At 40.3% G+C, this 26,784-nt stretch overlaps 1 long non-coding RNA gene across 1 annotated transcript in view; it reads right to left on the bottom strand.

Moving 5' to 3' along the window:
* LOC109039056 (uncharacterized) overlaps nt 1-15,520 on the bottom strand; it is a 38,047-nt gene extending 22,527 nt beyond the window's left edge. Inside the window, exon 1 of the long non-coding RNA XR_002009671.2 lies at nt 14,972-15,520. This is a non-coding gene — a long non-coding RNA (uncharacterized lncRNA). The remainder of the gene's footprint in view (nt 1-14,971) is intronic.
* Nucleotides 15,521-26,784: the final 11,264 nt, after the last annotated feature.

Below are 26,784 nucleotides of genomic sequence, written 5' to 3'. Positions count from 1 at the left end.
ATTTGACATCACCAGGAAAACTTTCGATTCAGCGTAAGGGGTGGTTGGAAGGTAACGTCTTGCCGTGCAAAATGACTATTACATGATCACCTCACGTTGCTGGAATTGCATTCGTGTTTAATTACTGTGTAATAAGAGCCATAAACCCACGAATTTGTTGAATAATTTAGCATTGAGTTCCTGAAGTTTTATGTTGAAAAAATCAGCTAATCATGGTCGAACCACCCCTCTGCTTCCACGGTTTCTATCTGGTTGAGTATAACAAGTTTTGCATGCTTTTTGTGAGACGAGTAACTACGCGGTCACGAGCCTCCCCCCTCCGCCCCCAACGAGTCCGCGTTTCAGCATTTTGATCGCGTGTGGTGGAGTTATGTAACTTAGAATAGCTTCAAGGCGTGCGTGAAACGTGATGTAAATGGGGAAGAAGATTGCAAAAAAACCAAATATACACAAAAACTGACCATTCGTCGAGCAGTGCAATCAAGGGCACGAAGACGCTGTCAGATGTGTGGTTTTAACTCGAATTTTGTAGTTTGACCCATAGTTGAATGTACGAGGGCTTCAGCAGCTTTTTGATAGGAAATTTGGAGCTAAGAGAGGAATGCGCGAAGTGTTGATTATAGTGTCGGTAGGACCTACGAACTCTGCCGGCTGATTTTTGAAATCGATAGACAAAGCGATAGACAAAGAAGGCATAAGGTCGAGTATGGAGCGATCCTATTGGTTGAAATGGGTGGTTCTTGTAGACTAAGGGAGAAAATGATGGACTGGATAGAGGATCTCTCGTAGGTTGCTGTTAGTTAGTCTCACACCTAAATCCCTTGTCTATTGCAACCTCCCGTTTCCACCAATAGGATCCCTTCATATGCTTTTTTTCTTCTTTGTCTATAGCTTTGTCTATCAATTTCAACAATCAGCCCGTTGGCCGTCAAAGGTTCACAACCACTGTGAATCAACCGCGGTGCTCTAAAAATCTTTGGGTTATTGTTTGAGCCATGGGTACACCACCTCATAGATTCCGAAAAAGTGAAGGAGCGTACATTAAATCCGAGTCGCTGTGACAGAAAAACTCAATGATGTGGAGAGGGAGCGACTTTCGACCTGACAATGAGTCGCGTTTATTGCAACTTTGAGCTCGAGTGAAAGCAGACTTTGAGTCTCGATAAAAAGCTCAGAGCTCAGAGGGTTCGAAAACAGGAAACTCGTAGAGCCATTAGAACGTTATCACACGAAAAAAGAGAAAAAAATCAATCCGTTTAATGAACAAGTACTATTCATCATCCAATGATAACCGGTTAAATAACTTTAGAGGCAGAAATACCGTGGATTTGGAAACTAATAACGAATAAAATGAAAGTGAAATAACTACTCTTAATTGATTAACAACATGGAAAAATGTTGTCGAGTTGAAATTTAGTATGAGTTATCGGTGTCATCAGTTGACAAATAAAAACCTAGTGTATTCACATATCATCAACTAGAAGAACGGAATTCTACTTTAGCCAACCAGATTTTGATGTGGCTCACTTTTAAATTATTGCATGCGCCGATAGATCCCAGGTTCGAGTCCCAGTGATAAAAACAAATTTTCATGCAAGTAACGGGTGCCTGAAACATTTACAATTCGGCCCTCCTTCTCTGAAAATTCAAACCCTTTAGCATGAATTTGCAGTGACCTCTCTCTCAATTAAACAACTATGGGTGGCCGTAGATCACACTCATCACCATACAGATAAACAAAATCATACAGTGTTTTTATTATCTTGAAGTCTCATGGTTGCAAAACGGAGCTTTTACATGTAAAGAGGAAGGACATTTTTTATACGTCACTCTTTTCCCATTGAACGTGACGAATCCTCACCGCCGAAAGTACACAAGAGAGAGCAGATGCATATGTCCACGGGCCAATGAACGAGCATGTGCGTCAGATGGTGCCAACAAATAAACAAAGAGTTCATCTTGGAGACGCACGCTCGTCCTTCCTCGGCCAAGATCCGGCAAGCACGCGTCAGAGTGAACTCGGAGAGGTCGACGACAAGAAGAAACGAGGAAATTAAGTGTTAATTAGTATATTTATCTTTGGAATTATGTTTCCCAGGCGCACCAAACGCAAGATTGGGTGTCGAGCCTGCAGCCCGCGAGACCGCTCTCAGGAAAATTTTTCCTCCGGTGCCATTGTCTCGGCCTCTGTGCGATCGACTACAAGTCGAGATATCGACAAGACTGGATCAACTCGAAATCATCGCAGCAGTATTTGTGTCCGATATTTTTTTTTTATTTTATTTGATCTTTGGTACAGAAATGTAAGCTCCTGGTAGAGCTATTGTACAGGTCAATTACACAGTATAACAAACTTATAAACAATGTATATTCACATTACTTTATCAAATGTCTAGGTACTAAGAAATTCACTAATGTCATAATAGGCTTTCTGCAACATTAGCCTTTTTATTTGCCTTAGAAAAGAGTGAACGTCATGGGATCGGAGGGAGTTCTTAATGTCTAAAGGGAGAGCATTGAAAAGTTGGATAGATGAGTACGTTATATTGGCCTCGGTCGAGACAAGGGAAGTAGGAATGTTGCAGATTGAATGATGGCGAGTATTATATCTATGACCTGGGGCAAGATTGGTAGGTGATAAGATCCCATTATTGACAGCATACTTTAAACATTCAAAAATGTATAGTGAAGGGAGTGTAAATAGGTTGTTGCTAATAAACAGATCTCTACAATGGTAATTGATTGGCTTATTAAATAAGATTCTAATAATTTTTTTTGCTCTATAAATACAGAATCAGCTCTGGAACATTTCCCCCAAAGCGGTAGGTCGTATCTAAGTAAAGAAACAATGTTAGAATGATAAAAGATCAGGGCTGTGCTGCGGGAAACAGCAGGTACTAAATTTCTGAGGGCCCATTTCTGTCTTATATAGATTACCCACGATGAGATAGGAAGATGAAAATATGTTAACGCTCGGGATGTTTCAAAAGTTTTTAAAATAGGCGCGTTCACATTTTTCTGCGATGAAAATTATCACTTTTTGAAAGTATTTCCAATTATTGTTATTGCAATTTTGGAGATTTTTTGAAATTTTTGCGTCCCCCCAAGCTCACCCCATTAAAATAATATCTACCCCCTTTTTTCGCCCATCCATTCAGCTGAGATCGCATTTCTAATGGGACTTCTGACACCTGGCATCGAGACCAAACATATATTTCTTTTCGATAAAGATACGAGGGATCTTTGATATACATCTCATGATCCACACGGGCGGTGAGATTAACTTCAACTCACTTAACGTATACTGGTGGGTGGGGGAGAGGGTGTGAGAGCCTTCCACCAAAAATCTTTGTACAAGAGGTGGGGGCACAAAGCGCGGGACGGGTACAAACTGGCTTAATTACTTTGTGGACGTTGACAACTATCTTAACAAGTATCAAAAAGGTTGTTTCTTTATTGCCTCCTGCCCTTATTTTACTTCCGACGCCTTTGTACAGAATTCTAAGTGCCTCACTTCTAAGGGAAACGCTCAAACCAAAAATCTTGCTTTGATTGTATCAGGACACACTCCTTCCATGTCTTTTGTGACTTGAACGCAACATCAGGCAAATTGGGAACTTCAAAACAGATTGGGATTAAAACAAATTAAATGAGGGCATTGGTCTTTTAACAATTCAAGCGTTCAAAATGTGGCAGTGTATAAGGAGAAATTGATACATTTGTCCGAGAGTAATTCACAATTAGATAAGATGGCTTCAACAACGGAGGACAGATGAGACAAGACTATCCACGGAAAAGGATCTGCGGTCAAACATTTTCCCTCCATTGGTAATGAGCGCTTTAGCGCGAAGCTCATAGGTAGATAACTATTATCACTTCTGACTAGGTTTTTTGCCTATCCTTGTTGAATTAAGGCAATTTTTCAGCAAAATATGTCAATTAATCTACTTGCCTGCTCCTAACATTTTATTCTGTGAATAAAAGAGGAGCATCGCTCCATTCGGCTCCTCAAGCAAGCTGCATTTTGCTCATCCCGAGCGTCAGCCTTGAGATCCATTTCGTTTGTTTACTTTAAGTTAATTTTCTTTGACCGAGGTCGTGTGACCAAGACCACGCCTTGGGTGGGAAAAAAAGAAACAAAATTTCCCCTCCTCCGTTCCGGCGACGCGTCTTGTGTCTTTTATGTTCCGAAAATATTTCGTCGAGTCACGTGCCCAAGTTCTTCTCTGTTTTGTCTTTTTTTTCCCCCTCGCAATTTTTCCCCCTTCATCCACAGGCTTTTTTTATCCCGTGCTCAAAGACTAATGATACTGTGATATGGAGAACGCCGTATGCAAATTCGAGCTTTGCCAAATTTACCACCGATAAAATAATAGGTGGAAATTTTCGGATACTTTAGAATAAATTACGAACAAAATTCTCCGAAAAAAATGGAGCACAAATGTGCAAAAATTTTCTGGAAAATCGTTTCATATCAAAGGAAATCGTATAATGTCTGAAGGCTCATACAGCGTGTTCCCTTAGTGCGTGAGAATCTCCTGCAGCCACATTTTTGACGAATATGATCAGTGGACAATCGACATGCAATCTGTTTCACTAGGGGTCGTCCCTAAATTACAGAACGCACTTTTCCGGCATGTTCGATCCCCTCCCTCCCTTGTGACGCTTTTGAGACGTAGGTCCTTATCCTTTAATACGTGAAAACAAAATGGCGTAACGCGCTCTCCTTGATCCCCCTCCCCCTACACCGTTACGTAATTTAAGGACGGCCCCACGGCCCCCTAGAAGACAAAAAAAAAAGAGAAAGAAAAGAAAGAAAAAATCAGCTCAAAACGGTGTGATAAGCATCCCCGACATTCCTAACTCCTAGACCGCCCCTCGAGGCTGCTGTGTTACTGCAACCAAAGGTCCGTTGATAATCGCAAATTTTTCGCTAAAAAATTGCAGTCGGTTTACTTTATGATTGAACTATTTTATACGTACACGAAAGTTTGATAAAAAGCTTCAGTGAATTTGCTCATTTCCGATTCTCAGTTTGACTCACTTTGAATTTGGTCCTTTTGCAAGGAAAAAGTCTGTTTTCACTAACTTTAAGGGTATCTGAAAACGATGAGTTTTCACTTACGAGTTGTTTTGAAAAATGTTCAACATTTCTACCCTGTTTAGTATGAAAGAATCATTACAGATCGTCAGAAGTTCATTTTAATCATGCCACTGAGGACGTAAACAGACAATCATTTATAAGCTCTCCGCAAGCAAACACGAAGTAAAGCATACTTTATCTTCCCTACGCAGGTTTGTGAGCGTAAGATTCACTATCAATTTTCTACTGACAATAAGGCTAGATCAGTTTTACGACTATGCGGTAGAAGAATTCGTTGGGGCCTTAAAACTCCGGAGGGCGTGGGGAGGGGGAGGGAAGAAAGCCGATGGAAAAGCCACTCGAAAACGAAAGTAAAACGCAACGCACGAAGATTTGGAATAGGAACAGAGCACCCGAGTATCAACCCGGAGCAATGGTGTCATGTAATATGTAAATTTCCCCCCGCTTTAGGCTCTCCTTGGCCGGGAAATCCGGAAATGTAAGTGAAAATCGGCTTCATTGCATGGGAGCCCACAGCGTGGGTCAACGCTCGTCGGACGGATGGGCCAACTCCAAGTCCACACACCTCGAAAACGTTAAAAGGAGATGCAAGATGATGATTATTACCGGCAGGGTCACCAGATGTTGGTGGAAAACCGCCATTTTCCCCACCGGAGCGGGCTTATATTTCGGTACAAATAGGCAATCACGTAAGACCGGCCTCCTTGCCAGGTTTCCCGAGACTTCCGCATTTATCAACGTACTGTTCGGTCAATTATTTCGGAAAATGACAACCTGGTCGGTCCAGTTGCCAAGTTCCGGTAGTAAATTACCTCTTCGCATCCCCTCGGGGCACATTTCCGCCCCCAACTGACAACTGCGACCGCCACCCGAGAAAGAGACAGATTTCCTACAGTAAATAAGTGGTGCATAATGACATATGATTCCACTACTATCTCTTCTTCCTTTTCTTCCTTTGCCGCCCCCGTCTCTTGCCCTTCCGCCATCCTACCGCCCCCTTTCCCCCGTTTCCTTGTTCACCCATGTGACGTGCTGAGTCGATGGTTGTCTCTGTTACACCTTCGTCCTCGCCGTAGCTTCAACCTACTCTTTTAATCATTGACAAATGAGTGGAAATCAAGATCCGTGTTGCCATTGGGCTACAAACATTTTATTATGAATCGACAGCAGTGGTGGACCGGGGGGGGGGGGAAGGGGGTCAAGTATGCCCCCTCTCAGACTGAAAAGACGAGGGATGAAAAAAGAAGAAAAGGAGGAATTAGAAAGGGGGAAAATTGGTGAAAAACCATTTTCTTTTCTAACGCCTTCCTGAGTCTGGAAACGCACGGTAAAGCTGGGAGACTTAAACGCTGTGTAGATAAGTAAACCATTTCACGACGTGACAAACTCCTATTCGCCCAGTTCAGTTGGCCATGATAGCCATGGTTAAAAACTAACGCACAGGATATCTCGGAGACTTACGCAGGGTAGAAAAGCAAACCATTTTATAACGTGTAGTCTCCCTATTCGTCCAATACACTACTTGAGTCAAATCGCGCACTACTACGGTTTTGACGGGCTCCTTAGAAGGCGAGGAGACGAAAAAAAATCGCAAAGGTCACTGGAATCCTGGTTTTGCGTTTTGTTCTCAAGGAAATCTAGTAGAGCCGGTAACAACTATTTGACAATTATGCCTGCATGAACGATCATGTCTACCAGGCACATGATGATAACCGAGATATATCTGGTGCTGGTGACTAAATTTCTTGAAAAAAATTAACACAGTTTTCACCAAGATTTGGCTGTTTTTCTCCCGCTGCATTTTCGGTTAAATGGATGCGGTTTTGTTCACTGAGGCGGCGCTGCGCTGGCAGCAATGCCACCATCGCAAGCCGCCGGGGAAATGGTAGGGGGCCGCGGAAAATGAGAAGTCCTACATGAATGAGGATTTGCCAGACTGTGTAAAACCATCTCTTTCAATTGACTCATAACGAGAAAATCGGTAATTTATCGTCGGAACTGGCAACAATGCCGCGAACTCGGCCGGGGCCGGGGCCATGGCCGGGGCGGGCGGAAATAAATTTTGGCCGTCGAGCACAAGGCTGCCGAATCGTTCAGACGTCTCGGATGTCCAAATCATTGACGCCGAGGAAAATATCTCAGCATTTCATAGGCTTCACTTTTTCTGTCTCTTTTTTCTGGGAGGATTTAGAGAGAAACGACCTCAGAAATCAAAATTTGATTGACCCTATCTCAGAGGAGTTTACCGCATTTTCATAGGCTTACGCATTTACTAAAACTGCAATGCGCGCAAAGAGAAGAGCGTGCGAAGAGATTACGAGGAAGGTAAAGTTATCTGAAACTAGAAAAATGAAAAAAATTCGATTTTTCGGAGAAAATCTGTAGTTGAAAAAAAAAACTGATCGTACTGACACGGTATATAATTATGTGCCATGTGGTAAAGACCTTACAAATGTCCTTAGTTATTTTATGGATTTCCTCTCTTGGTATAAGAAACACGACAAAATCAAAGGGATATGAAATGGAAAGTGAAAAATAATTGTAAACTAGAGCACGTGCATTGCAATTTTTTTTCCCAACCATGCTTGTCCACAAGCATACACATGCCTGTTGATCGTATGTCAAGCTTTTTTCTTAATTTGAGGCTCATTGATTTTTGTTTGAGATAATGCTAGTGCAGTTTATGATTAAGAGTGTCCTGTTCACATATCCAACGTCGTTTGTCCAGCGCAAAAGTGATGCGAAACTGAAGCAAAAATGAGGTTCGATGTAAAACATTTTCCCCTAAATAATGCACTGCAGCTCCCTGAACTTTTTGACCATCAGAATGAACCCTAAAGAATACAGTGACTCGGTAGCTTGGCTGCATAATTTCGGTCTCCGTCCGGCAAGCGTGCAGATCGTTATGGTGATCAGCGGCCTCTTTTTTATGAACGACCAAAAATCGTTGTGGGGGCCGCGACTGGTCCGCGATATTTTTCAAACACTCGCCTTTTCCCTCGGATTCGACCGAGTCTTCTCAAAAGTTCGAGGCGACGCACACTGGCACCAAGTTCAAATCAGCTGACCACTGGCAAGGCATGGATGATGCTATGGATGGGGCAATTCAATGATGCTAAGATTGTGCAACTTCATAAAATATGCACATAAAAAATGCACAATAAAATTGCGGAAATCGTGAAAAACTATGAAATTTAGATGGTAATTTTTGTCTTAAATTTACAGTTTTTAGCGAGTAAAATAAAAACTATTGATGGATAATCAGGTTTTTCCTCCAAGACAAAAGAAGTTGCACAATCTTAGCAACATTGCAATGCTAGTGGTTCCTTTTTGCAAAATTCAATTCATTTGGGAAAGAATCGATTTATAGGGTGTTTGTGGCAAAACCCTCTCTATCTATTTTTTTTCCATAGGTTCGAATGACGGATCAATCAATGGACTACGCCACGCCACTGCAACTGGCGCTAGTTGACGGTGACCGTGTTATCTAGTACATCGTCAGCGGATGATGTAAACAAAATTAAACTCAAGAAACGTCCGAGTGTTGGTTCTAATACTAAAGTAACATGTTGTGTATTTTAGAAACCTATGAAACTTGAAGCTTACCAACGACACATCTACCAACCGTAGTTTGAACGATATCATATTTCTCAGTCTCCTGATACGACACAAGCTAATCTCGAGCGTAGCTTGTGAGGATGCAAATAGTCCCACTTAAAAGCTAGCCGTGTTGCATATAGGAAAAAATGAAGGCGTTCCGGATTTAAAAATAGATACCTATGTTTGGATTTGACCTTTAATTATTAAGGTACAAGTGGAGCTTATCGGTGCTGTTTGCAACTTGATCTGAGATTCCCAATTTGTCATGATGACTTGTTAACTTGATTGGTGCTGATCCGTCAATTGTGTACAAAATACTAATCACAAGGAAGATGCTCAGGATGCCTGATTTCATTTTAGAGTTTCCCGACATTTTCAATGAAATTCCCCGGTTTTTTGCACGGATAAAGTGACATTAATTTAATAACAATGTATTTGACGCAATAAATCGAATGTTTTACCTGTGCACGTGTTGAACTGAATGCGGTTGCAAAATGCTTAACGCACTCGAAATTTGCTGCTCCTTGACCGATTTTCCCAATATTTTTAATCGAATTTCGTAATATTTGCCGGTTTTTACAGACGGTAGATTCCCTGAGTGTTGATTCCTACAACTAACTTTCACGTGAATGGAAGCAGTCATTAAAGTTCCAACATTGTCTCTGGGATATTCATGGTCGAAGTGGAAATCCCTCGTATCATCTCTGTTTGCGACGTTGTAGGCTTCCTGCCATAGGTTATTATAGGATTTTTCGGAGAACCAGTCAACGTTGTTCCGTTAAAACCGGTGGCGTGGCGTGCTTCGCGATATATCCATTGATCTGTCATTTAAACCTATAGGAAAAATCGATATACAGGGTGTTCGCAACGAACACCTTAATAATCGATTCATTACCATAGCTTCAAATGATGAAATATCGAAAATCGTTCATTCACGCCTCGCCACTGATTGAAACTTCCTTGATTCATCTTCTCTGTCAACAGAATATTCTGTGTAAATTTCAAGCTACACTGGAAAAAAACACATTGGATCTAAAGTCCAGACACGTGAAAACATCGACAAGAAAAAATGCTCTTGATTCAATCGGATTTTTGCTTAAATCAAGAACCAAGCCTCTTCATTTGAGCGGATTTCCTTTTGATTTAAGCTTATATCTGATTGAATCAAGAGTATTTTTTCTTGTCAATGTTTTCAAGAGTCTGGACTCAAAATCCAATGTGTTTTTTTTTTCCAGTGTACAAAGTCAGCTTGTTTCTCCTCGAAAATCGAAAGCAGGAGCAGAGATTTTAAAATTGAGATACGTGGTTTCACACTTTGGCCATCCTATGGATCGGCAAGTCCCACTGTGCGACGACGAGGGAAGTTGGAGTGAGGCGGAGGTGGTGGCACTGTGTTACGATGACCCGAGGCGGACAGGCGTTGCCGTGCTTATGGCTCACGCTCCTCTTCACCCACATCTTCCGATTAATCTGCCGTTTGAATCTATGGAAAAGGATCGATGAACAGGGTTTTCGCGACGAACACCTTAACACTCGATTCTTTGCCGTAGATCCAAACGGGGAAATATCGATAATCGATCGTTCACGCCTCGTAACTAACTTTATCAAGCACAAAGCACAGATATCCTATCAATTCCTCACAGAATATAATCTAGATGGACAGTGAATCAGTTAACACTCAATCGAGAAGGAAAACAAGGAGCTGGGAGAGGCTCAAGGCTAAAGGTTCGAGAGCTCCTTCGTGCATATACACGGGTGAAGGAGGTACCATCAGTTTTATCACACGTATATTCCATCGAAAAAAAGCTTCGTTTAACTTAATACATGCCAATTATGCTATACTATTGTGTCAAGTTTGAAACGTTGCAAAGTCCCCACGTGAAAACGGCTGTTTTAATCAGTGATGCCCTGCATGGTTTCTTTCATGGTTTTATAAAGACATCCTCTAAAACTTTCATGCAAATACATTTTTGGTTTGCTTTTGAGAAGCGGAGTGAGGGCTAAGAGAGTGAAACCTTACAGTGGAGGTAGTGTATCTCTTTTTATCGTTGCTGTGAGTTATATTCGGGAAAATTTCCAAAAGTTAAGATTTTTGGTTACGAGAGATTCCTTCGGGGTGTTGTTCATAACGGTCCCTTAAACAGCTCCTTTCTTAAGGAATCCCCATTTAGTTTACATTGTGTTTAAGGGAATTTTCAGGAAGTCCCCAAAATACCACCATAAAAAGCGCAATTTTTGCCAACCTCCGGTAAAATTCGGCAGTTTAACTTTTGAAATAGATTCTTGCGAGGGATTAAAACAATTTCCCGCTGCAAATAGCACAAAATCGGAAGAAAAAATTCTTTGCTTCGAACAAACTTTAAGATAAGTGCGAACCTTCCTTACAATTTACGAAACTTGCAATACATTTTCTTCCCTGTTTTTTATTTTGTCGTGACCAATCATCGTAAACCCTCTCAAGGACCCATTCCCGTAGTTATATTGCTGGATTCTACTCAATATTTCATTCTTTTTATGATGATATGTTAAGGATATTCTTAGACTTTACTTGATCATAATTTTGAACCATTTACAGTGCCATAGGGAAAGGAACTATTCACAGAAGGACTATGAATACGACCCTAGCTCGAACACGGAAAATTCGATGCACTGATTCTCAGACACCGAGTGGCCCGTATCAAGGGAACAAGTGCACAAGAATCACCGCGATCCTCTCTGTTTAAACACGTCCCCCTCCCCTCTGTTCGTCCTGAATTTTGACACAATAAAGGACGGCCTTTGAGGGTGCTCACACGAACGATCCTATAAACGCATTGACAAGAGCGCCCTTACAAAACCCCGCGGATGAGAGGTGGGGGAGGGGGGTCTAATCTGTTTTGACAGGGTTTAGGGGAGGCGGGAAGGTAAATTAGATCACCTAAATAGAGAGAATTGAGATGCAGTTTCAGGTGTTCTGCCCTTCGAGTTTAAATGAGCTATACATGGGGCAAAGCGGTCAAAGGCTCATATAGAATTTTTTCCATTTTGCCCTCTTTCCCAACAAATTATTTTTCAAAGAATCTTAATGAAAATCAATTGATGAATATATTAATTTGAGAGTCATCATTGTGATGCGTCTATCATGTGACGTCAGTATTGAAACAAAAACTCTATCGGTATTTTGCAACCAACAGCTGGTTCGACCGGTTGAACATAACCTAAAAACTTGGGATCGGATTGTGCAACCCGCGTGGGTATTACAAGTGCATCGCCGTTGCGAGCACTGTTGCCAGTTCAGTGGAGAATAGCTTTGGTGTTATCTGATATTTTTGAGAAAATTTGGGCGATTCTGGCAACAGTGTTTGCGAGGTTGCATAACCTCGTGCTGGTCAGGCGGGCGGTTTGGCACACAGACAAATTGCAGCCTTTGGCGAAAAATATTCCTTCAATTCATCTGTCTTTGCTTCCCTCCGATCGTTTGTCCATGATGCATTTCGTTGAAAAAGATTTGACACACATTTTAACAACTCTTTGCTAAGCAGTAGGAACATGTCATCTCCAATGATTTGTTTTAGTTATTTTAAAATGGATATTTCCATTTGAAAATGTTGATATTAAATCGGCCCCAAATATTCTACGTGATTATTCATCACGTGCAAGAAAACTAGCAGCCCTATTCACTATCTATTTTCCAATAAATCCCCCATATAATAGCCAGTTGGCCTCTGTCGGCGATTTTGTGGTGAGCACAATAACTTTTGTCAAAAATGCGTCAACTTACTCAAATTTTATAATGATATGTCTTCATTACGTTGTATGAAGGTTGAGTTCGAATTTTAGTTCTGGCACATTTACCGTTTACCCTTACACGGCCAATAACCTAAGCGGTGCTCTTACGGTGTTTTCCGCAGAACTATTTTTCTTCTAAAGGTGAAGAAGGAGATAAAATAAAGGTAAAGGAAGAAGAAGAGAAGAGAAAAAAGGAATAATTAGGAGAAACGAGGAGGGAAAAGAAGAATTTGAAGAGAGACGCGAAGCACGCATTAATAAAATAGATTTTTACCGCACGGGATACTATGACATAAAGAGCGTATGTAACTTCGCCTTCAATTTTAGCGTAGGCAACACGAGTGTCTCTGTCGTCAAATAGTGGTATCGTCGTGAAATGACACACCCACTCGAGAATCACATTACCTAATAAGATTTTTCTACCTAACGGTAAGAGGCCAATTTAACATCATGTCAGTTTGACTTCAATTTCTAGAGTAGGCAACCCGAGCTCCCACGTGGTCGAATAGTGGTATCATTCTTCGTGTATCAGTCGGTCGGTTTGTGTCGGCCAATTCGTTATGGACACGATAACATAAGAGGAAGAATACAGATAAACACCGACAAACATATTTGTGTTCTTGTGTTACTTTTGGTTGATATTGAAGGTAAAACACAAACCAACCCAAATTTTGTATTAAAAATTTGTACCCAATTTTTTATTTTGTATTTTTTAATTTTGGTACACTTTGCAGTGGATTTAGCGCAGAATACATCGAAGAGACTGGGAAATCCCAGTGTCACCCAAAGGCTTGGGTTATTTTGTGTTTAACATCCCGTATTAGCCGAACTTTCGTGTTGAGTTTTCTCTTTGTGAAGTGAGCAATTGTTAAATCATTTTTGCCAGAGCATTTAAACCCGTAACTCCTGGCAGGGGCTTTTTGCTGGTCCATCTTTTATTTACCTGGTCAACTATAACCTTAACTCTCGGCGTTATTTGGCCATTCTTTCCATTCTAGAGCCTGACACCGTTTAAACACATCTGAATCCTATGCAAACATATTTATCAGAAGGAAGCAGCTATGAAACTGCAAACGTTTATTCCTGGAAAATTTAACGTTTTGGCACTACTTTTGTCTTGGACTTGATCACGTGAAAATTGAATATTATAAATCTCCTCACTGTTTTTTTCCTCTTCCGTTAAGCCCGGGAATAGTAGTAGCCTTCAGTCAAAATACATTTTCGACTAGTTAGGTCTGCTCGTGCGTTTCAAAAACAACGCAAAGCAGAATGACTAAACATTTGGTTGATGAAAGCTTCTCGGAAAAAAATGAAATATATTGATGATTTAAAAGAATATTGGCAAAGTTGATTCAAGGTGAATTTGCGAAAAAATGTATTGACCTCAAAACTTAATTCCCGCAGCTTCGGTTTTTTATTGTGGGCCGTGAGCCTTTAAGCAGCCTTTAAACTTGAACTCTTCTTGTTGAAACCGCAAAAATGCATTCATATAAACACTTCAAATGTTAGTGCGCTTAAAACCTACTTTCCTCTTAACTTTTCGTGAAATCAAATCAATTCAACTGCATTGAAGCCACAAGAATTTGTTGCCAACCAAGCAACACATTTCAATCGATCTTTCGTAGCAGTTGTGCATATAATTTTAATCAAGGCAATCCTTAAATTCGAATACTTCAAAATGAACGGTAGCTGTTTTTGAAGTATGCATTTAATTTCATAGTTTTTTTTTCCTTCAATTTTTAGAGTATTTTCGAGCAGTACACACAATGATAATACATGTGCAGTTCCTCGTAAACCACCAAAATAGTTTTCCTCATGATGTGAACAAAATTCTACATTAGTTTGCCTTCTTTTAGCGTTTGTCGTAGCTCGTATTTTTTTACAACAATAAAATGCGGTCTTAAATTGGTTTTTAACCTTTGAACGTAAAAAAACAGACAAAATGCAGACAATGTGTAGGTATCTAGTGATCAGAGATCATAAAACATTTTTTCTGAAATGAAAATCTTAGGAATCGGACAAGTTTAGACAAAAAGTAAGTATAAACGTGGCATGAGAGTCATATGCGTGATGAGGAAGTGACCCTCTACACCTCCCCTCATCACCATTCTTTAACGCATTACTGACAGATTTTTTCTGATGATAAGTTTACAGATGAAATTACACGGAAGGACCGTTCCAGTTGAACTTTTAAAAGGCAATATCCATAGGAAGGGTACAAAACGGACCGTAAAGAAGGGGAGGCGTAAACTAAAGAGGATGCTTGCAACACCCTTTAAAATTAACCAAAATTTCTAGAAAAACGTTTGATGTTCCATTCCTGGATGACATTACCACTTGCCTGAATGCTTGGCTTTACAGGGGTAAAATATACACTAAAATGTGTGTTGCAATCAGTAAAAAAGTTGTACCCAATTCCTAAAATTTTCAAGTCAATTCCCATAGCACTGCACTGCATTAGCACTGCAGTTGTTAAAAAAAGGTAAAAATTATACACACCTTTGTGTTTTGTTGGGCGGATGAGGAAATCCGGAGGACTGCCATGTCTGTCGTGTTGTTCTGTGTTGCGGTCAACACTCGGCGAGAGTGTAGATAAGCACAAATATCAGTATAATCCAGTCGGGTCGAGAGTAAGGATGGCCATCGTTGATGCTAGAAAAATCCGGAAAACCAATTTACGAACGAGGAAGATGCCGAAAGCTCACTTGCGCGATTCGAACTCGTTAGAAGTGACTTTTAGGGCCTTTGGCGTACTTAATTACGGAAATGTGCTCGAATTACGTTTACGCGTTTTTCAGCGGTGCTCCTAGGCGATAAGGCTAGCTAGTTCCGGCTGAGATTTGGGGATTTTTTGAAAATTGGATCGGATTTTTGAGCAGGGGGAAGAAGGGCGGAAGACGGATGCGGGGGACGACGAAAGGACTCGTGAGTCGGGTCAGTGAGGAAGAGTGAGGATGAGTGACGCGCGGTGCCGAGTGAGAGACAAGCGAGCGACTGCCGGGCTCGGCCGAACGCCGCAACAGCTGAGCCGAGTCCCGCGGTCCGACCCACCCGCCCGCACAGTGGCACCCGCCGGCTCCATTATTGAACACGGTGATAAGCCAAGAAAATTATCTCTGTTGCAAAAAAAAAAAATAAAAAAAAAACAAGCAGTGAACTCCAACACAACGTGTTGATAAGGCGCGTCATTAACTCGCACATATCAACCCCTTTAGTTTTCATTTACAGAGATTTCAAAAAAGGCAAGCAGCACAACAAGAGAATTCACGATCCAACACTGCAAGGTCAACGACGCACCTTGACGAGACCGTGTATTGTGAATCTAGAAAGCTATTCGAACAAATTTAAGTTTTTTGATCCGCCTCAAGCAAAATCTTATCAGATTCTTGAAGAAAAGTGCTACGGAAAAATTTAAGCGAAGAAAGGAAAAATTCTGTCGAATTCCTAGAAGATAAAGTCGATTTAAAGGTATTTTGGGGCTAAAATACCCAAATCACCGGTATTATAAATCCCGTTATATTATTGAAAAGAAATTGACTCGATATAAATGCAATTGTATTAAATATGTCTTGATTTTGTTATTTTAAACGTCTTTTCATGCAAAGAAGCTCAACCATGTCCATGCTTTATTCATTCATGAATTGAAAGTAAGCAATCCACATCCCGAAAATCTACCGATTTGCCGTAAAAAATCGCAGAAACTTGATATACCAGGTCGATGTACCCACTCTTTGAATTTACCAATCAATTTAGTGAGTGCACGTAGGTATGTGAAAGTCAAAATGCTATAGTCATTTTGGGTGCATTCATTTTTCATGAAACAATTGTAAGTAATTTCAATCCCGAAAAACCATAAATTTCCCGTATAAAATCGAAAAAATCAAAATATGTCGACTCCCTGACGTGAAAATTGAATTCTACGTGTGAAAATACTTATGTATCGATATGCTGAACAGAATGCCCGCCTCTCCTCGTAATGTACAAACCGTTCCTATACTCATCTTAAAATTGTTCTCAGAGCTTTGTGTTATTATCAGCTTCCATTTAAACCCCGGTTTGATGGCCGAATCGGCTGCCCAAAAAGCAAGCCATTTTTGAAGGGCTCTATGAGAAATTCGTGATATTATCAGCTCTCAGGAAATCACCTCATGGGTAAAATTGCTGATATAAATCGAGTGCTTAAAATAATCGTATTCAAGAAACTAAGGCATTAAACTATGGAGTCAATTTCGTTTTAATAATATAACGGGATTTACTTGTCTTCAGGTCAAAACTCATACAAGGAAGCCCCTTGCAAGAGGCTAATTTTTTGTAATTTCACTCAATTTTTTCTCCTTTTTATAATTGAATTGCTTGTCACATTCTGAGGTCAATCATATTAAATTGTAATTTATACATTTCCCCCCCCCCCTTCATTTTATTTTTTGTTTGGAGAAGTTTTGTTGATTTCTTCGGATTTCGAATACTGTAACTTCTCTTCTATTTGGCCGATTTTTATGAATGAGACCTCTTTTAATTCGTGTTTTAACGGAGAGTAAGGAAAAAATTGCTAAAAACTCGCGAAACAATTTTTTTTGAAAATTGGACGAATCCTAGCGTGACGGTGAAATGGTTAATGAAGCGTAAGTAATTGGGCGAGGGGCTGAGGATCCCGGCATCGCTTGGCAACCGTCATTAGCTATTGTTCGTCGAGACGCCGACGCAGTGAGCAGGAGCGTGGGAAAGAGAGGGGTAAGTGGATTCCTGTATGAGCCACGTTTAGCTAATGGTCTAATGAGTCTCGAGGCTCATCACAGATTGCACTTACACAGATTGCACTATCAGAGCACGGGTACCAACTTTTGGAAAGTATAACCGAGGTTACAGATCTGTCAAAGCAACGTTTTGAACAAAACGGAGGAGTTAAATTCTCATTTCGAGAGTGCCGACCTGCTCAGCCATCCTCGAATCAATTCGCTTGATTCTGCTTATATATGCATATTTTAAATCAGCGCGTCGCATTCTTAGGCTTTTTTTGAAAAAACCAAGTAACGTAGACTCTTGGTATTCACTGCACATAAACTAATGAGCCCCAGAATGAGAAACAACTTTAAATCATAATTATTGATGGATAAATAAACTTTTTACACGCTTTGGAAAATCTCAGAAGTTCGCGGTAGTCACTTTTCGGTAAGGAACTAAGGGACTCGGTTATTGTATCGAGCAGGGTTCGAAACGATCGCAAAGGCGGTATACTACGTATACGCGCCAATAACAAGCGGGAAAGTTCTACTACGTTCGTAAGGTAGAACTCATTCCGTAGGAACTGAATAATCCATAAAGTTCTAACCGAAATTGACACCAAAAATTCAACATCGGCCCATCCCGCCCATCCGTGTCAAAAACAGTGACTCCTAAAGATGGGGACAGAGCTCCTCTTCAAAATCGACGGAAAGGCTCGGTTTTGGTACACTGAAAAAAATTTCTCGGCGTTTTTACCAAGGTCCGTTGGTACCTTTACCATCTCACTTTTTTTACCAATTATTGGTAATTTTACCAAGACAGACTGTTAAGCTTACCTAAAAACCGGTATTTTTACTGTTTTTTTCAGGTAAGAATACCACTTTTATTGGTAATCAATGCCCGGTAACTTTGCCATTTTATCTCGGTAATTCTACCACAGTCGATAAAAAATACTGGCGTTTTTACCAAGGTCCAGTAAAATTACCGAGCAAGTTTAATAATTTTACCGAGATTTCTCAGTAAAATTACCAGTTCCATAAATGGCAATTTTACGAAGAAAAAACTGGGGTCAAATAGAACCCTGAATTCTTGGTAATTTTACCCTTTTCTTAGTAAATACACCGAGATTTTTTTTTCAGTGAAACCTAAGTGATGAACAGTAAATCTATAAAATGACTCGTGAGCAAATATTCCTGACATTGCGGTATTGTGAAGTGTCCTTTAAACTTTAAGACGGCTACCGCCTTAATTCAAAATCTTCCCATGAATGAAAAAAAGGGCTTCGAACCTTGTCTGCTGTTCGGACTGCAAATAAGTAACTATTTTTTCGTTGTGATATAGTAGAGTATCTATCCAATAGGAAGGTGCATTGTATTGCATGCATCTAAGACTGTCCGGCAAGAAAGGGATGAGCAGTTGCCACTATTGGGTTTAACTTTCGAACAGGGGTCTCGCATAGATGGGTATTGAAGGAAGCTTTTCTGAAGAAAAGAAGAATTGGTAGGTGGCGTTGTCGCGTTGTTACGTCATCGTGCCGACAAGTTAAGTTTTCAGACTGGCAACTATTTTAACTCTGCGGTATTGCGGTGTATCCACGCAAATTGAAGGCGCATTGCAAGCCTTCGCAGACTCGATTGAATAGCTGGGTCGCATTGCGTTATGATTATCTCAATTGCATGCATCATCTTAGAGGTATGGGAAACTGAGGGACGTGTACTTAATCGTCCCTAAATCTTTAGTTCATTTCCTTGAGGAGTCACTAAATGGTTGACATTGTAATTTAGGAGCCCCTAAATGTGACATCATGGAGAGGATAGTTTTTTCGAGACTCGAGGATGATTCAACAAATTGACTTCGAGAATAGATGTTTACAAAATATTGCAATGATTCGACACTAAAAAATTCAAACCATTTAATAAAAAATTCTAAGATGTTGAAAAATTTAAAGGTAGGCACGGACCTACACGTTAAAATGCTTCTAATTCGCAACATTTTTTCTGTTTTATGTTACACGTAGTGGCGAATCATTGTAATCACTCGTAAGGATTAATTTCACAAGTTAATCCGTTGAATTGCGCTTCAAGCTCGACTAAAATTGTCTTTAAAGTGAAACCATTTGAAAGGACTCCTCACGAGGAAAACATAAAAAGCCCTCCTTGGGAAAATAGCTACCTAAGAAGCGACTGAGAATGCGATACGAATTCCATTCTGGGTCGTGTTACACACTTTCACCACTACTCGCATTACGCATCGTGCCGATTTGATCAGATTGCAAATCAGCAGCTACTTACTGGGTGGACTTTTTGGTGTTGCGGGGTATCCTCGAAATCTAAAAGCGCATCGCATGAGCTCTCAACAATTATTTGTCGCTGGATCGCGCTGAATTCTGTCAACGTGCCAATAGGTTAAGGCTGCGAATAGGCAACTATTCCGTCTTTGTGGTATTGCAGGGTATCCTAGCTAATTGAAGGCGCTTTGCAAGATCTCTCAGTGGTCATTCGTTGCTAAGTTGTACCGCGTCGCGTCACGTCACTCCGTGCCATGACGATAAGTAAAGATTGCGACAGGCAATTATTTCGACTTTGTGATATTGTAGGGTATCCTCTTCGATTTAAGGCGTATTGCATGGATTGAAGGTGCCGGATCAGATGTGGATCCTCCAGACCATACTCTGTCAATGCTTGAAAGTAGGCAACACTGTTTTACCTCCATTTAATTCTATTAAAAAATCTCGATTTTAGGTGAAACCATTTGCCTTACCAATAATCGATTCTTTTTCATGAATGGAGATGTTGCATGTGTGAGGAATTTGCGATTTGACTGTTGATTCTTATGTAAAAGTTTGCGAGAACCACGATGGTGCCACTGGATTTCTCTGAAATCGACTCTCAAGCTCAAAAAAAGCTCTCAAGTTGAGGCCAAAATGGAGGGGATATCCCACCCTACCCTGAGAGTCCACGTCTACACCAAGACAAACTCTCCATGCAAAGATAGGGAGCAAATACATTAGCAGGGTTGCCGTGTTTTCAGTTTTGGAGTCCCCAAATGAAGTGGCAGCCCTGTCAATATATTTGCTCCCTCTCTTTGCATGGAGAGTTTGTCTTGATGCAGAGGTGGACTCTCAGGATAGCGTGGGATATCCCCTCCATTTTGGCCTCAACTTGAGAGCTTTTTTTGAGCTTGGGAGTTGATTTCAGAGAAAACCAGTGTCACCATCGTGTTTCTCGCGAACTTTTACATAAGAATCAATAGTCAAATCGCAATTTCCTCACACATGCAACATCTCCATTCAAATAGAGGTAAAGCAGTAGTGGTACTGCCAACTTTTAGGAATCACCATTCACCACTGCAGTACGGAGTTACTCTAGCTAGCGGTGGTAGATGGATCCTTCCATGCTGAATAAGTGCATCCGAAAATTCTTGCGGCAAATGGCAAATGCCACTTCGCCGCGGTGGACCCGTGGGCGGGGGGGGGGGGGGGGGGGGGGGCGGAAGGCGGCTCAGCGCATGCGCTTTTGCCGTCTTCACCCATGCCCAGTTCCCGGCGTCGCGGCGCGCGCGTCGCTTTAGCGCGGGACTCCTGTTCGCGAGTTTTCCTTCTTCAACTGCACGCGGAAGCTGGCACGCCGCCGAGACGTCAGAAAACGTCAAAATCGTCCGCCCTGTAGGCAGAAGTCCCTGCAATAATGAAGGTGTTGCATGTGTGAGAAATTTGCGATTTGACTGTTGATCTCTATGTAAAAGTTCGCGAGAAACACGATGGTGCCACTGGTTTTCTCTGAAGTCAACTTCCAAGCTCAGAAAAAGCTCTCAAGTTGAGGCCAAAATGGAGGGGTTATCCCACCCTAGCCTGAGAGTCCACCTTTACATCAAGACAAACTCTCCACGCAAAGATAGGGAGCAAATACATTGACAGGGCTGCCGTGTTTTCAGTTTTGGAGTCCCCAAATAAAGTGGCAACCCTGTCAATGTATTTGCTCCCTATCTTTGCATGGAGAGTTTGTCTTGATGTAAAGGTGGACTCTCAGGCTAGGGTGGGATTTTCCCTCCATTTCGGCCTCAACTTGAGAGCTTTTTTTGAGCTTGGGAGTTGATTTCAGGGAAAACCAGTGGCACCATCGTGTTTCTCGCGAACTTTTACATTGAAATCAACAGTCAAATCTCAAATTCCTCACGAATGCAACATCTCCATTGAATCAGTGAGAACGGAAACACATCAACTCGGTAACTCGAAAACAATTCTCATCAAAGACAGTCAATTTTCCCGCAGGTCATTGAAGTTAGCGCATCTGTTCCAACTTGGACTATTGAAAGGTCCTTCAGTACTTGTCTTTCGGCACCAAAAATCTTTTCCTTGGACTGAATTCTTCACCTCCTGTGCAATTTAGTGGGTGTCTTCATTATTCTCATTTTGTCGAGTTGGTGTGTTTTCGTCCTCACTAAATCAATTATTGGCGAGTTAGGAGTACCGTCAAACGGGGCTACTTGGGACGATTTTAGCACAAAAAAGCTTCTCCAAAACGAACCATACATTATTTTGCCAAACTTTTTTGTGCTAAAGGTAGTTCGTTGGTACGCATATCGAATTTTAAAGGAAAAAAAAATTTATGCCCCCCCCCTTATATTTTTTTTTTTCGATTTTCGACTGTCCCAAGTTACCCCGATACTCGGGGTAACTTGGGACACGAATGAAAATCAAGTGTTTGGCCCATGTTAGGCTCTTTCAGGGCAACATGGGACAGTAAACTGAATTTTTAAAAAAGTAAATTGAACATTTATCTATAAAATAATACAATTTTGGTAAATTTGAACAAGTCTTTTAAAGAATTAAGTAGGAAACAAAAATGGCATGACAGCCTTGAGGAACTTAAAGCTAATATTGAGGTCAAAACGTTTCAAAGTTATCAACTAAGAGGCACCTATGGCAGTTTGAGTAGGTAGGTACCAACCTTTAGTAGGTAAGTAAAGGTATGCATTAAGAAAAGTATTCTTTCAAAAAATTGCGAACATGTCTGTTAAGGGTTGATTTCGGAATTCCAAATTTTGTTGACGTCTTACCCTCTTACGCAGAGAAGCACCCTTTCGAATTGCTTTGACAGCTTTCTTCAATGAGTTCTGTGAGAAGTCTCTGTATGCCCGAGAGCCTGGTTTTCTTTTGTACGTCCGGACCATGTTTCTTGTAAAATTACGAAATACCTGTCATAAACAGATCAGTACCTACTTAACTGATAAAAACCTGAATATAACCCAGGAAATCTCTTATCTCAAAAGCACTGCCAATAGGTCCTCCCTCTTAGTCTGTAATGCAAGGTAGAATTGGAAAACATGGAAACGATATCACTAAAAAGGAGAAAATAGGGTGTCCCATGTTACCCAGCGATTCCTAGTTTTTTGGTTTTTTGGAAATTTTGGGGATGAAAACGAAAATTTTTGTAAAACTGAAGCAGACCCCATCAACAGAGGCACATTTGTGACTTACTCACATATAAGAAGTTTGCATGTGGTGGAAAGGTACTGAGATCCCCAGGAAAGTATAACGGTGTTCAAATATGACGAAAAAATATTAAAGAGACAAATATTTTTTTTTAAATACTTATTTGGGTTTCAAAATTCTTCTTGGTCATGAACAGCCATGCCGGAGTAATGTAGAATGAGGTTATGGCATCAGAAGAACAAAAATAAACATTACAGTGCTACCACACACAACAACGCGAAAATTCCCTCGAGTGTCCCATGTTAGCCTGTAGTCCCAAGTAGCCCCGTTTGACGGTATGACGTTTAAGACGAGCGCACAGAGTGTAAAAGAGGTTTAGGCCAAAGAGCCAAGGCCTAAACATTATTTCTTAGCAAGTACGCATTTTTTCATGGGTTTCAGCAAGTTTTTTTTTTCTTCAGAGCACCTAGAAAGATGCTTTGTGTTTGGTACCCCTTTGGAAAACGAATCGTCCAAAAATTACCTTTTTTACCCCTCTTTGGGAACCAGGGAATTTGAAATTTAATGATCAGACTCGCCTCTGACTGAAGTTTTTGCCTAGGTTCAAAGTTGTTTTTGGTCCTAAGTGCAGAATGATCCAGTTTGCATTACTCAGGATCAAAAAATATCTTCTTCTGTGCTAAAAATATATACTTTTTTGCAGTGTCACTTTGCTTCTTAGCTTTGAGCGATACAAATAATGATAGAGGCTCATCTTGTTAACTCCAATTTTAATCAAATGTCAGTCAAATCTCCAGATTTGCTGGGAAAGAAGCAACTTTTGTTGATGGTTCTTTCTGCACTCGTCCTTTAGACATTATGCAACGATTAATAAGCCCGGTTTTCTTCGAGTTGTGAAGTTTGCTTATTAAAGTTTTAGTATGTTAAATGAGGTAATCAGCACTTTGCCAAACGCTCAACGGGGTATTGCCTATTTTTCTACTATTGCGTAAAACTCTTCAAAAAAAAAAAAAAAAAAAACATGATAGGGATTGAGGAGCAAGGTTTAGAAAAAAAGAAGAAATGCTTTTACACGTACGACGTAACCTTGAAATGGCTTCGGTTTTTGATCTAAAAGAATCTATAATTGCGTGGGTGTTATAATAGAGCCAAAAATTAGCGACGGAACAAGCGTTTTCTAAGGTTTTCTATTCTTTGTTTTTTGTTTTTTTTTGTTTTTTTTTTTGTTTTTTTTTTGTCGCTTTTTATGACCTCGGAGCTTCCAGGCCCATCAAATTATTCATCCCAAGAAAAATCCGATGGTTTTTTCTTCCTATTGACTTACGACTTACTGTGAAGCCAGTCGTTATTAAAGTACTTCATTCAATGTTTTGAGGGGGATGGATAAAATATTACGCTTTCTTCGTTAATGAAATTCGAGTATTATAATTAGTCGTTGTTTTTTTTTTCTCTGCGCATATAGTACCGCGAGTCTCTCAACGAAATTACTGAGGTCTATTTTTCATATACATTTGGGACCAGAATGTTTAAACAAATGACGAATTATTATCCTTCCTTTCTTATAAATAAAAAGATGAAGGCATTAATACGTAAAGAAAATTTTGCATCGTATTCATGACTGTTTTTTGATACTGCGCGATTAGATTGCGGCAATACAGGCAGCTCAAACCACTGAGACCTTCATACTCTCTTTTTCTTCCCAGCTTGAGTCTGCTTGCAATTTTTCTGGCTGAATTTTAGATTCAAAAACAAGTTGGAATTAATTTGATTGCAATTAGCACCAGTTTCGCTCCTTGCTCGCTCCATGATGGAACCGCGCACAATGGAGTGCCTCGCAGCGGATTCTGCGAAACAATTTTGCACGCCAAGCACAACCGATGCAGATTTCGATCCGTGAATATTGGGTCCCGCGTTTCGCGTTCCTGGTAGACCGCGAGTCGATAACCGCGATGCCGACGGAAAGAAGAACACCGTATGAGCCTTCAGATGTTGTCAAACAATTGAAAAAATTCAAATTTACAGGTGAAGTGCAAAATAGTTTGCCTCCCATTTTCCGGAAAATTCAATTCCCAGTTTGATCGGAATCGGAAAATTTTAAGGAGACTTAAGTGATAACCAGGGTTGCAAAATTTCATGAAAAATACGTCGTCACATGGAAGGAAGAATACCGTATGAGCCTTCAGATGTTGTCAAACAATTGAAAAAATTCAAATTTACAGGTGAAGATCAGAATAGTTTTCCTTCCATTTTCCGGAAAATTCAATTCCTAGTTTGATCGGAATCGGTAAATTTTAAGGAAACTTAAGTGATAACCAGGGTTGCAAAATTTCATGAAAAATACGTCGTCGCATGGAAGGAAGAATACCGTATGAGCCTCCAGATGTTGTCAAACAATTAAAAAAATTCAAATTTACAGGTGAAGTTCAGAATAGTTTCCCTCCCATTTTCCGGAAAATTTAATTTGCAGTTTGATCGGAATCAGACAATTTTAAGGAATCTTAAGTGATGACCAGGGTGGCAAAATTTCATGAAAAATAAAATCTTGAAATTTAACGTGATATATTTCATGAAATTTCAGAAATTTATGAAAGCTATTGGAAAATGCCAGTTTCTTTTCATGTTTTGCGAGATGTAAAAATTGTGATTTTTTTCTATTTTTGTGTGTTCGAGTGCGCCTTGCATACTCTAGCCCCTGAAAAATATGAAATATTTAACAGCCTCGTGGTATTTCAAGAAGTATTTCACTGACATTTCTAATCTTTCTTTTCTTCCTTACGTTTCATGCCACTCTGGTGATAACTTTCCTCAAATATCAATCGCGTTATCGCGGGAAATTCAGCAGTATGCAATTGTTCGAACGGCGTTCTTCCTTAGCATGCTGCCGTGATGAGGAAGAACGCCGTATGAACCTTCAGGCATTGCCAAGTTTCCTTCAATAAAAACAGAATTGTCACGGTAACTTTTGGATATTATTTTCCCAATTTTCGAAGAACTTCATTTGTAATTTGATCTAAAGTATGTGCGTATTTTAAGGAAAAATATCCATAGCCTTGCTCAAAAAGTAAAGTTTTATTTGGAGAAATGTGGCAACTCCTGAAGACTCACATGGCGTCCTTTCTTAGCATGAGTGTGGCAGCCCAGCGGCTTTTGTGTGTTATGAAAAAATTGCGAACTCACAATCGGACAATCATCTGTATAAGATTCTTTTGCTGTTGACTTTGAATTCAAATTCGGATGCAAATTTTTAAACTGCAAGAAAAATACACTTCATTTGGTCGTCTTGGAGTTATAAGGAACTCTGCCTCCATTCAGGGTTTTGAAAATAATTTAAAAAGATAGTCTCCATGGTTGGATATGCAATTTTCAAGGATTTAAATTCACGGTTTTCGGATAACTCGCCTTTCAATTCTCATTTCCTGTTCTTGTTTGTATTTATGCGCTTGCAATGTCCGTGGTTTGTTGTCTTATGCCTCACGAGATGTGGTATGAATGTAAACATTTTCATGGATTTCTAAATAATCGCCAATGCTCTTTCATCTTTGGAACTGCATCATTGACATTTTGAAAATTGATTATCCGAACCGAAAAGTTTATAGCTGCGGCTACTTGCAACTTTATCTGGACCCTCAATTTTATTCCATTCGGAAAACTTGGAAATATGTTATTCAAAGAATTTCCTAATGGACCACTGGACAAGGTACGAATTCCAGCATTCTGATACATGTTTCTCAACGAAAATTTCACGTAGAACACGGTGCGCACAACGAAAATTACAAAAATTAACTCCTTACGAAGCTATTTAATGATTCTTGATGCGTGAATTCAAACCACCCGCTCGTGAAAACTCAATGCTCTACGTGATTCACATCGCGCGCTAAACGTTATCATGACACTCTCTGCGATATAAAAATCTGGCAACCTCAATCTTGACGCTTTGGCTCAGCTATAGCAAATTGCTAATTGTTTGAACAACACATGGTGGGAAATGAACATTGCTCGATTGAGAATCTTGCTGAAATCGTTGTAGTGCGCGATTTGACCCACGTAGAGCTTTGAGTTTCTTGTGAGCGGGCAGTTCAGAATTCCTCGTAACCAATGTGAAATAAGAACGTTAATATTTTCGTTAGGAGTTGGTTTCAGTAATTTTAGTTGCGCG

The sequence above is a fragment of the Bemisia tabaci genome, chromosome 4 (genome assembly GCF_918797505.1).
Source record: "Bemisia tabaci chromosome 4, PGI_BMITA_v3".
Lineage (NCBI taxonomy): Eukaryota > Metazoa > Arthropoda > Insecta > Hemiptera > Aleyrodidae > Bemisia > Bemisia tabaci.
This window is presented reverse-complemented; position numbering and strand designations above follow the sequence as displayed.